Genomic DNA, 13,051 nt, shown 5'->3' on the forward strand with positions numbered 1-13,051 from the left:
TTGCCCCCCCTCTCTGTCTCACCCCCTCCCCAATCACCCCCTCCCCCATTGCCCCCTCTCTCTGTCTCACCCCCTCCCCCAACATCCCCCCTTTCTGTCTCACCCCCTCCCCCATTGCCCTCTCTCACCCCCTCCCCCATTGCCCTTTCTCACCCCCTCCCCCATTGCCCCCTCTCTCTCTCTCTCACCCCCTCCCCCATTGCCCCCTCTCTCTGTCTCACCCCCTCCCCAATCACCCCCTCCCCCATTGCCCCCTCTCTCTGTCTCACCCCCTCCCCCAACATCCCCCCTTTCTGTCTCACCCCCCTCCCCCATTGCCCTCTCTCACCCCCTCCCCCATTGCCCTTTCTCACCCCCTCCCCCATTGCCCCCTCTCTCTCTCTCTCACCCCCTCCCCCATTGCCCCCTCTCTCTCTCTCTCACCCCCCTCCCCCGTCGCCCCCTCTCTCTCTCTCTCACCCCCTCCCCCATTGCCCCCTCTCTCTCTCTCTCACCCCCTCCCCCGTCGCCCCCTCTCTCTCTCTCTCACCCCCCTCCCCCGTCGCCCCCTCTCTCTCTCTCTCACCCCCCTCCCCCGTCGCCCCCTCTCTCTCTCTCTCACCCCCTCCCCCGTCGCCCCCTCTCTCTCTCTCTCACCCCCATCACCCCCTCCCCCATCGACCTCTCTCTCACCCCCTCCCCCATCGCCCCCTCTCTCTCTCTCTCACCCCCCTCCCCCGTCGCCCCCTCTCTCTCTCTCTCACCCCCTCCCCCATCGCCCCCTCTCTCTCTCTCTCACCCCCCTCCCCCGTCGCCCCCTCTCTCTCTCTCTCACCCCCTCCCCCGTCGCCCCCTCTCTCTCTCTCTCACCCCCATCACCCCCTCCCCCATCGACCTCTCTCTCACCCCCTCCCCCGTCGCCCCCTCTCTCTCTCTCTCACCCCCTCCCCCATCGCCCCCTCTCTCTCTCTCTCACCCCCTCCCCCGTCGCCCCCTCTCTCTCTCTCTCACCCCCATCACCCCCTCCCCCATCGACCTCTCTCACCCCCTCCCCCGTCGCCCCCTCTCTCTCTCTCTCACCCCCTCCCCCGTCGCCCCCTCTCTCTCTCTCTCACCCCCCTCCCCCGTCGCCCCCTCTCTCTCTCTCTCACCCCCCTCCCCCGTCGCCCCCTCTCTCTCTCTCTCACCCCCCTCCCCCGTCGCCCCCTCTCTCTCTCTCTCACCCCCCTCCCCCGTCGCCCCCTCTCTCTCCGTCTCACCCCCTCCCCCGTCGCCCCCTCTCTCTCTCTCTCACCCCCTCCCCCGTCGCCCCCTCTCTCTCTATCTCACCCCTCCCCCATCGCCCCCTCTCTCTCTCTCTCACCCCCTCCCCCGTCGCCCCCTCTCTCTCTCTCTCACCCCCTCCCCCGTCGCCCCCTCTCTCTCTCTCTCACCCCCTCCCCCGTCGCCCCCTCTCTCTCTCTCTCACCCCCTCCCCCGTCGCCCCCTCTCTCTCTCTCTCACCCCCTCCCCCATCGCCCCCTCTCTCTCTGTCTCACCCCCTCCCCCAACATCCCCCCTTTCTGTCTCACCCCTCCCCCATCGACCCCTCTCTCCGTCTCACCCCCTCCCCCAACATCCCCCCTTTCTGTCTCACCCCTCCCCCGTCGCCCCCTCTCTCGGTCTTGCCCACCTCCTGTGCCCCTGTCGAGAGAGCATTCCAGTGGAGGGCGATTGGGGGGGGATTATGGCTGACTCTTCTCTGTCTCTCTCGCTAATCTGAGCACAAAGCAAGAGTTACAGACTCGGTCAACACAGACCTGCTGCCGATCTTGGCATTTACCTGCTCTGCGTGTCTGCGCACAGTGTGTGACCCGAAGGACGTGTGTAATGTTACGTTACAGAGTCAGCTCACAGGGTAGTGCTCCCACCTCAGGCACAAACACATCGCCTAGGCTGAGACTCCCAGTGCAGCGCTGTTGGTGCGTGCCGCACTGCTGGAAGCGCTGTCTTTCAGATCAGACGTTAAACATCTGCCCCCTCAGGTGAATGTGAGAGAGTGGGGGGCGGTGGTGGTGGTTGGGGGGGGGGGGGGGGGGTGGGGAGGGTGGGGGGGGGGAATTCCTCCTAGTGCCCTGAACCTATATTTAACCCTCCACCAACATCACGGAGACAGATTATCCGATCGTTATGAGACGATTTTTGCCTCTGGGATCTTGCTGTGTGCAAATCGCTGCATTTTGTGAAATTGCGGCTCTTCAAAAGTGTGCCGTGAGCTGTCAGGTGCTTTGGAACGTCCTGCGGTTGCCGAAAGGTGCTATATAAATGCAAGTCCCTCCTTTCTTCCCTCCATAAATAGCATTGATAATTGTATGTGAGCGAACTGGCAGCAGGTTTGGCAGGGGGAGGGGGTGGGGTGGGGGGTGTTGTGGGGTGGGGGGTTGGTGGGAGGGTTGGGGGGGTGGGGGGGGGGGTGGTGTTTGGGGTGGTGGGGGGGGGGGGGGGGGGGGCGCAGTGGTTGGGATGGTGGCGGGGGGAGGAGAACCCAGCTTTTATTAAGTCTCCAAGCGGGAGAAGTTTCTCATTAACCGTCCCCCTGAGCCTATCGAGGGGCACGGGTTCACCATTTCGTCCCATTTACCATTTAAATAAAATGAAAGCCATGAGCCACAGGGTAATTATTCTGCAGCCTGGAACGCCGTCGATTGTCGGCGGGTTGGGGGGGATGGCGGGGCGGGGGGGGGGGTTTGTTTTTGTTTTTGATTGAGTGGCAGCCTCAGTGTGCTGAGGAGAGCCGCGTTACAAAAGGGGTATTCTGCATTCTGCAAACTCCCCCCTGAATACGGATGTGACCTTCACGCTGAACGTGGGTCAGGGTAAGTGCCGCGCACGTCAGTCAGCTCCGCCTCTGTGCCCTTGCTCGGGAGCGAGGCGTGGATTAATGAAACGTCTCCACGCCGAGATGGAGAGAGAGAGAGAGAGAGAGAGAGAGAGAGAGAGACGGACGGACGGACGGACGGACGGACGAGCGGCGAGAGAGCCTCCTGCTCCGAGCGTTCAGCAGACCCTGTCCCGAACGGGCCGCTCTTTGTCAGCCCATTATTGAAAATAACCCTCCTCCTCCCCCACCCCCGGCCCCCGTGCTACCCCTCTCACCTCCCACGCCACGCCTGACGGGTCTGAAAGGTGAAGTGCTGAGAGCGGGGGCCGTGTACAGCACCACGGGCTCGCCTGTTTCAGGATCTGGGTGAGCCTGCGTGGGGCTCCCGCTTTGGAACTTTACCTGCGACTGACGCCCGCTGGGAACCGCAAACCTGGAGGCCCCCCCGCCGGGAAGGGTGATTCCGAACAGCGGGATTTCTTATTTTCCCGGCAGCCAATCGTTCGGCCGAGGTGACCTGTCCTGGTGTCCCGGCCTCGCCTGAGCCCCCTCCTCCCACCCCGCTTCAACCCCCCGCACCCCACCCCACCCCTTCCCCCAATCGCCGTATAGCAACACGGGAGCCAGGAGTAGGCCATTCGGCCCTTCGAGCCTGCTCTGCCGTTCGATAAGATCGTGGCTGGTCTGGTTGTGGTCTCAGCTCCACCTTCCTGTCTGTTGCCCCCCCCCCCCACCCCAAACCCACCAGCATAACCCTTGACTCCTTTCGTCTATCAAAAAACCTGTCCGACTCCCCCTTGAATAAATTCAAGGGCCCAGCCTCTGCTCCTTGGGGGAGAGAATTCCAGAGACCCTGAGAGAAAAAAAATTTCTCCACTTTCCCCCCCCCCCCCGCCCCCCTTCCGTCTTAAAGGGTAGATATCTTATTCTTCAAGCTGGCGTTTACCCAGCTTACCCTGAAACATATCTGCACTGTGCCTCGCCCGCTCCCTGTGGTAGCGAATTCCACGTCCTCATCGCTCTCTGGGTAAAGATACCTCTCCTGAAACCCCCCCCCCCCCACCCCTCCGGCCTTTCCAGAGAAGCCGTATCGGATTTGAGACGTGGGGCTGAGTGCCGTGGTGGGTAGTTTCGGCGGTGCCTGCCCTGCTAGCTGGAATGGTGGGCGCTTGCGCCCCATTCCCCGCTTGGAGGCGTATTAGTTATGCACAGGCGGGTATCCATCCCAATCACTTGGGTCGGGAGCTGATTCGTCCGCCTGCTGTCAGCTGGCAGAGTCGAAGGCCTGGGCGCCACATTTAAACGCCAGCCTCGAGAAGACGGCGCCGCCCTGCCTCACCCATCAGGGCCCTCCATCCCTCGAGTGGAGGGGTGCAGGTGCCGGGGCAAGGTCCTGAGTCCCAGGGAGGGCCCCAGGCAGCACAGGCGGCCTCACCTCTCCGGCCAGTACAGAGCTGGTCAGCCCGAAAGGGAACCCAGTGCAGGAAGGGTATGAGTGATCTCACCGCCCCGCCAGGGTAAGTCTTCCTTCAACACCCTCCAGTATTAAACTCTCATCGTGGCATCACGCACTCAAATGGCTACTCTCTTCAGGGATCTCGCACGACCATGAGGGAGGGAGTGGGGAGGGGGTGGGGGGGCATGTATCAACACTCACATCACCACCATCCCATCCATCATGTTGCTCGCACTCCATCCTCTGGCCCATCTGGAGAGGACAGGGATCCTCGTCCCCATGGGGAAGGGGAGACCAACCTCTCTCACCAACCCAGGGTGAGTCCCAGCTCCGTCACCTCATCAAACCCTGACATCCAGCTCACGCTCACTAACTGAAACCCTCTCTTTTCTAGGCACCGGCAGATCGAGGATCCCCCCCACCCCCACCACCACCCCCAACCCCCACACCCTAAGCCGGTCCAGCACCACCGGTGCGAGCCCACAGACTTCACCCAAAGAGGGAGCTCCTGAAGAACCGTCGCGGCTCTCACACGCTCGGAGACTCGCACATCGGTGGGGCACCGCTGTGGATTAGGCTCAGCCTCCTTTTCTGGGGGACACCTCCACCGACGAGTCCCCGCAGCAGTCGGAGGCAGGGACATCTCAGGTCTCTGGCACTCGGAGGGCAGCTGGAGACCAGCCACCCGCTCAGTCCGAGTCGGACGATGGACCTCTGGAAGCGGCCGACAAATCGATGCAGCAACGGGCGGCAGGACATCAGGCAGAGATTCAACAGTCACTCAGCCGACCGGAGCGAACGCTGGAGAAGTCCGTCCACATCATGTCTGATGTCATGGTTCTGACCTCGAGGTCACCATGGGGAGGCTGGCGGCCACCATGGAGACCTTGGTCCAGCAGATGTTGCCGGATTTGCGCTCGCTCCTGCACTCCTTGGCCCCACACACACCCTGGTGGGCACCATTGAGATGCCCACCATTGAGAGGCGACATGGGGACCAGGCACCCTGACCTCCCTCCAGGTGCACCAGGAGTCAGGGTGGGACCCTCAGGCACACACAGGGACGATGAGGGTCAGCCAGACACCCCAGGGGGGGGTGCCCTCCTCTCAGGGCACTCCAAGGGTGTCAACTGCTCACAGCCCCCTCCGCCTGTGACCCCCCCCCCCACCATCCACTCCAGCTGCTCAGGCAGCCAAGGGTGCTTCTGCCCCTGAGCAGGTGACCCTTATCAGGCCGGGGTCCTCCAGCCCTCGGACCACCAGAGGACGTCCGCCAAGGTCATCCCAGACATCAGGACGTAGCAGTCAGCAGCTGCCTCCACCTCTGCTGCAGATGTTGGGGCTGCACACAGGTGTAGAGGTAGCGTTAGGAAAGTTAAGAAAAGTTGACGCCACTGTTTTGGGTCATGGGTGTGCTGGACATATAAATAAGTTACACTTTTGTGGATACCTTTGATGGATAAGACACGTGAATGTTCCTGTCAACTGTAGGCGTTGCAATTTTGTACTTTGGAATCCTTTTACTTCGAGGTTGAGCCTTCCCCCCACTCAGTGATAGAAGGGCTGAATGATCTACTCCTCCTATTTTCTATTTTTCTGTGTCCCCCTGTGAGATTCACATTCCTGTGATGTCACCCTCAGGTGAGTTAGTCTCCGCACCCCTTGTGTGATGTCGGGGAGATGTGTTTAAATCTTTATTTGAAGTGTGTGATGTAAGATTTTCCGACCCTTCTTCCTCAAGGAGCACCATTGAGTGAGGGCAGCTCATCAGCATTGATGACCTAGCAGTGTGTGTGTCTCCTCAGTGGTGGTGGCAGAAGACAAGACGTGCACAGGAGGAGGAGATCCCTCGGCATGTCCACATCTCAGTCACAGCAGTGTTTGCAACACCAGATGTTGGCGAGGGCTTCAAGTCTCCTCTCGCATCGCTCTTGTTCCTAAGCAGGCTCTCAGTTCCCAGAGTGAGCTCACTCACAGAGCCCCACAGACCAAGGCAAAGATCGTGGCCTGGTGATTCATGAGGTCAGAACGCACAAGTGTGAACGCAGGACTCGTTCTCACTGCAAATGGGTGAACATCCCCTGAGATGAAAGATTATGGCATTGAGGGCGAGGAGAGATGTGGCCATATTCCCTCATTTAACTTTACTCTTCCTGGAACCTGTCAGCGATTTAACGTCTCACGGGCATGTCTTCCTTCCTCTATGGCGTGACCACACTCATACTGACCCTCAGCAGCCTCCTGAGGTTCCTGGGCCTCCGCATTTTCATCCTCTGATGACCTCTCACCCTCCTCCAGTTCATCCTCTGGCAGGGGGGTCAGCTCTTTGCATAGCCAGATTGTGAAGGGCGCAACACACTGAGATGGTTTGGGAAACTCTGTCGGGAGTGTATTGGAGTGAGTGGTCCAAGCATCTGAAATGCATCTTCAGAAGCCCTGTGGACTGCCCTATAAGGGAGCGTGAGGAGCTGTGAGCAACGTTGTACATCTCCTTGGAACGACTGAAGAATGAGAGGTGACCTCTTTGAAATGTACAAGATACTTGAAGGAATAGACAGGGTAGATGCAGGTGAGATGTTTCCCCTGGTTGGGGAGTCTAGAACCAGGGTACACAATTTCAAAATAAGAGAGAAACCACTTAGGGCCGAGATAAGGAGAAATTTCTTTACTCAGAGAGTTGTGAATCTTTGGAATTCTCTACCCCAAAGGGCCGTGAAAGCTCAGTCACTGAGTATGTTTAAGGCAGAGATTGATAGATTTCCGATTAACAATAACGTAAAGGGCTATGGGGATAGTGTGGGTAAAAGGCATTGACGTGTTTGATCAGCCATGATCGTATTGAATGGAGGAGCAGGCTCGACGGGCTGAATGGCCTTCTCCTGTTCCTATGACTGAGGGTGACACACCAGTGTCACCAGCCAATGTTTCTGTGGGTATCCCTTATCCTCAAGCAGCCATCCCTGCAGATGTAATGAAGAACGGGGCTAACGTTTCAAGTCCGTATGACTCTTCATATTAGACTCAAAACGTTAACTCTGTTTCTCTCTCCACAGATGCTGCCAGACCTGTCAGTTCAGGCTTGATGGGAGTTTGGGTGGCTTTAGCTAAGGGATTAGAATGGCTGTGCATTGTGACTGCCTCCTGTTAATGGGACAAAGCCCGCTTGATCGGCACCACATCCACAAACATTCACTCCCTCCACCACTGACACACAGTAGCAGCAGTGTGGACCATCTACAAAATGCATTGCAGCAACTCACCAAGGCTCCTTCGACAGCACCTTCCAAACCCACAACCACTACCGTCTAGAAGGACAAGGGCAGCAGATAGGTGGGAACACCATCACCTGGAAGTTCCCCTCCAAGTCACTCACCATCCTGACTTGGAAATATATCACCGTTCCTTCACTGTCGCTGGGTCAAAATCCTGGAACTCCCTCCCTAACAGTACTGTGGGTGTACCTGCACCACATGGACTGCAGCGGCTCAAGAAGGCAGCTCACCAGCACCTTCTCAAGGGGCAATTAGAGATGGGCAATAAACGCTGGGCCCAGCCAGCGAAGCCCACATCCCATGAATGAAAAAATGGGATGTGGGCATTGCTGGCAAGGCCAGCATTTCTTGCCAATCCTTAAATGCCCTGGCGAAGGTGCTGGTGAGCCGCCACCTTGAATACAAGTGAGCGGGTGAGATTTTCCGTTTCTAAAGTCGAAGGGCTTTTGGCCACTCTCGGTCCCACCGGCAACAACGCCTGCCACTGGTGGGAGCAGAAAATCCCAGCCTGTGTCTTGCTCGGCCATTTCAGAGGGGCAGCTAAGAGTCGGCCACAATCCTGTGGGTCTGGAGTCACATGTAGGCCAGGCTGGGTAAGGATGGCAGATTTCCTTCCCTAAAGGACATTAGTGAACCAGATGGGTTTGTAGAGCAATCCAGTCGTCTCATGATCACTGTTAACAAGAGTAGCATTTTATTCATTCATCAGACAATTGAATTGAATTTAAATTCACCCAGCTGCTGTGGGATTTGAACTCGTGTCTCCAGAGAATTAGTCGAGGCCTCTAGTTTGCTATTCCAGTAACATTGCCACTGTTCTACTGTGCCCACGATAGTGAGCAGCTTAACCTGTGAAGATCCCCGGAAGGATTGGGGGACACTGTACAGCAGTTTCTGATGAAGCCAAACTGTAAGCGAGGAGTGATTCAAAACTCCAAGAACACTGGGGGGAAAGAGACAAAATTTTAAGTCTCATCAAAATTCAAAGCAAGCTTGTTAATTTGCCAGAGGTTAATTTAATCCAGGAGTCAGCAGGTGACCTGCAGGGCTTGTGGCACACAATGTCAGAGCAGGTTAATGGAAAACAGAGTGGCTGCTCTTTATGATGGAGGAACGGATGGTGTGCAGTGCTACCATTATTTTAAGAAGGATGAGTTCTTAATTCACCTTTTTAACATTTAAATATTATCATCAAACCGTTCCCTTGATTGAGATGATGCACTGCCAGGTTTAAACCCCACAGTGAGTCAATAAGGAAACGTAAACAGAATTAGCTAGAAAAACTCAGCAGGTCTGGCAGCATCGGCGGAGAAGAAAAGAGTTGACGTTTCGAGTCCTCATGACCCTTCGACAGAACTCAGTTCGGTTGAAGGGTCATGAGGACTCGAAACGTCAACTCTTTTCTTCTACTCCGATGCTGCCAGACCTGCTGAGTTTATCCAGGTAATTCTGTTTTTGTTTTGGATTTCCAGCATCCGCAGTTGTTTTGTTTTTATCAATAGGGAAACGTGTTCTCTGGTTGAGGTCAAGGAGGTACAGACGGACTTAATGGGACAGTGAAAATAGACCAATGGTGGAACGTTTGTTTAGCTGAAGGTGGGGAGAGCACAGGGTGATGGATGAGTGTCGATCAGCCTGGGAGCATTTCCACCTACGTGAACATCTGGAAACATCCTCAGGAAGGGTGTTAAGATGTACAACCCTCCGAGATATCTCTGCTGCCCTAATCCTGGCCTCTTGTATATCCTTGATTTTAATCACTCCGCCATTGACAGCCTTCAACTACTTCCGCCAGCTACCATGGAGCATTAATCTTAATGTTGTAAGGTTGACCGAGTTTAATGATATGGTTGATCTGCAGACACTTCTTGGGTAGAAGCATTAAGTTGATTTACAATATACTCAGCAGCAGCTACACGTGTGCTTTCAACTCCAAACCACATCTCTACACTGACTCCGAGGTAGCCTGTGCTATTCTCCTATTGGTTACTACAGATCATGTAACCTTCCTTAACAAGTATTAACCTTAAAGGTACATTGCACACTAAAGAAAACCATAATTACTACACTTGGCCTCAGGATTACTAGTCTAGTGACATTACCACCATGTCATCATCTCTCCCTAAACCAAAGGATCTTTCTATGGTACAGGCTTTGAAATTTTTTTATACTCGTTCATGGGATGGGGGCATCACGTGCTAGGCCAGCATTTTATCGCCCATCTCTAATTGCCCTTGAGAACTTGAGCAGCTTGCTAGGCCATTTCAGAGGGAAGGAAATCTGCTGTCCTCACCTTGCCTGGAGTCACGTGTGGGTCAGTTAAGGACGGTCAGTTTCCTTCCCTAAAAGAAAGTGGCTTTTAACAACGATCGGCAATGGTTTCATGGTCGGCGTTTAGACGTTTAATTCCAGATTCCTGTTGAATTTAAATTCCACCATCTGCTGTGGTCCCCGGAGTATTGCCCTGGGTCTCTGGATTACTAGTCCAGCGACAACACCGCTACGCCATCAATCCCAAATTCAGCCGACTCTCCCGAATGTTCAACCATCTTAGCCTCATTGTAACTTGGCACCAATACTCCAATCCTCTGCTCCCCCACCCCCATTATACACCAAAGGAATTGAATCCTCTGGGGTGTTAACTCTCCAACCACCCTTTTTTTTTAATGCACCATTCCTAACTGGATATTTATTGAGTTCTTTTCCTTGAGTAATTAATTGTCTCAGTTTCCATTTTGACCAGTCACAAACAGAAGCCTACATTCCCCATTTAGTGACATGAGCGTTAGGCACTGGGTTAGGCCATTCAGCCCCTTAAGCCTGCTCTGCCATTCAGTAAGAGCATGGTGGACCTTTCACAGTAACTCAACTGTCTCACTATATCCTTGTGTTCCTTTATTCCCTTAATGTCCAGAAATTCTGAGATTCTGTACCTCCATGGTATGTTCAGCTTTCAAGGGGCCCAAAACAGCCCTGTTTCTTTTCATGCATTAGTGCAATCGCCGGCTATCTCACCTGTAACACTTCTTTTGGCAGTATGCCTCCGATCGGTTTTTGCACCAATCTGTATTTTTTGTAACCAAGTCATTGGAATTGATGAATTTGGCAGCTCCGAGGGCACTCATCCCACTCATCAGACCTGTGGCAGCTCTCTCTGGAACAGGAGGAGGCCATTCAGCCTCTCCAGCCTGTTACACCATTCAATCAAACCATGGCTGATCTGTATCTCCACTCCATCTACCCACCTTGGTAGTGTAACCCCTAATAAGCTTGTCCAAAACAAGTTTATCAGTCAGAGTTTTGAAACTTTTGATTGACCCCCAGCCTCAACAGCTTTCTTGGTGGGGGGTGCCGGGGAGGTGGGGGGGAGAGACCATTCCAGGTTCCCACTCCCCTTTGTGTGACGAAGTGCTTCCTGTTGTCATCCTTAAACAGCCTGGCTCTAATTTTAAGGTTATTCCCCCTTTTTCTGGATTCTTTCCACCACCACCCCCCCAATCCTGCCCAGAGGAAATAGTTGCCTCTCTATTTACCCTTCAACTCCAATTATCTTAAACACCTCAACTGGCGCGATGGTATTGTGGTGGCAATGCCACTGGGCTAGTAATCCAGAGGCCCAACTAATGCTCTGGGGGACACGGGTTCAAATCCCACCACAGCAGCTGGTGGAATTTAAATTCAATTAATAAACCCGGTTTATAAAGCTAGTTGATTGCCAGTTGTTGTAATAACCCATCTGGTTCTCTCATACCCTTTCCAGAAGGAAATCTGCACTCCTTACCTGGTCTGCCCTACATGTGACTCCAGACCCACAGCAAATGTGGTTGACTCTTAACTGCCCCCTGAAATAGCCGAGCAAGCCACTCAATTCAAGGGCAATTAGGGATGGGTAACAAATGCTGGCCTTGCCAACGACACCCATGTCCCTTCAAAGAATAAAGAAGATCACCCTTAATGTTCTACACTCAAGCGAACGTGAGCTCAATCTGTGTAACCTGTCCATTTAAGGCCTGGTGTCATTCTGAGCAGTTATTCTCTTCCCCGGCGAGCAGTGTAGGCTGGGTCACTGAATACATTCAAGGCCGAGTTTCTATTTTTGATTGACAATCGGATCAAGAGTTATGGGGGGACAGACAGGAGAGTGAAGTTGAGGCTGCAATCAGATGTCTTATCGAACAGCAGAGCAGGCTCGAGGGGCTGAATGGCCTACTCCTATTTCTCACGTTCTTTACTCCATCATAGTGCTGCCCGTCTTGGTGTCCATTGGCAGATTTCATCCTGTGAGCCCCGATCCCAGTGTTAATCCCCCACCTTCTAGCGACTGTGTGGACATGGACTAAGTCTCCCCCCCACCCCACCAAGAATTTTCACCAGTCAGCACCAAGAGTGAGAATTGATAAATTGGTGCCAAGACACAAGCAATGTTTAAAACTCAGTGTGAGATCAGTGCCAGTTTGGGTGGATGTTTTGCTAACGTTTCACATTTTTCATATCAGTTTCACTCCCAGTTTGTGACGACCAGAACAAAGCCATTAAAGCAAACCGTTTGTATAGTTTAGCTTCTTTAATCTCTCTCCGGGCAGGGCAGCTGGAAAGGAAGGAACGGGTGAGTTTTTAATTTTCTCATAAACCTGAAGGATATCTGTAAGCGGAAGACACAAATCTCAGCATTGACTAATAGATCAATCACAGCACGGGGTTAGATACAGAGTAAACTCCGTCTACACCGTCCCCATCAAACACTCCCAGGACAGGTACAGCACAGGGTTAGATACAGAGTAAAACTCCCTCTACACTGTCCCCATCAAACACTCCCAGGACAGGTACAGCACGGGGTTAGATACAGAGTAAAACTCCCTCTACACTGTCCCCATCAAACACTCCCAGGACAGGTACAGCACGGGGTTAGATACAGATTAAAACTCCCTCTACACCGTCCCCATCAAACACTCCCAGGACAGGTACAGTACAGGGTTAGATACAGAGTAAAGCTCCCTCTACACTCTCCCCATCAAACACTCCCAGGACAGGTACAGCATGGGGTTAGATACAGAGTAAAGCTCCCTCGGCACTGTCCCCATCAAACACTCCCAGGACAGGTACAGCACGGGGTTAGATACAGAGTAAAGCTCCCTCTACACTGTCCCCATCAAACACTCCCAGGACAGGTACAGCATGGGGTTAGATACAGAGTAAAGCCCCCTCTGCACTGTCCCCATCAAACACTCCCAGGACAGGTACAGTACAGGGTTAGATACAGAGTAAAGCTCCCTCTACACTGTATCTAACCCTGTGCTGTACCGGCCCTAGGACTGAAAGGTTTATTTTCTATATGCTAGAAGGAGTCACCAATGAGCTGCAGCTGAGTGAGTGTGCACACACGAGTCTGATTTGCATACTGAAGCTCCATTACTGAAGTTGGAGTGGTTTTGGTTTTCAATTGATGGTGGCGTGGATTGAAAACTTTCCTACCTATGACCTTCCC

At 54.1% G+C, this 13,051-nt stretch overlaps 1 protein-coding gene across 1 annotated transcript in view; it reads left to right on the plus strand.

Annotated features, from left to right (window-relative positions):
• The window catches only part of ptprnb (protein tyrosine phosphatase receptor type Nb), a 316,865-nt gene that overhangs the window by 52,541 nt on the left and 251,273 nt on the right, over nt 1-13,051 (plus strand). The window lies entirely within an intron of this gene.

This window comes from Carcharodon carcharias, chromosome 12, assembly GCF_017639515.1.
Source record: "Carcharodon carcharias isolate sCarCar2 chromosome 12, sCarCar2.pri, whole genome shotgun sequence".
NCBI classification, from domain to species: domain Eukaryota; kingdom Metazoa; phylum Chordata; class Chondrichthyes; order Lamniformes; family Lamnidae; genus Carcharodon; species Carcharodon carcharias.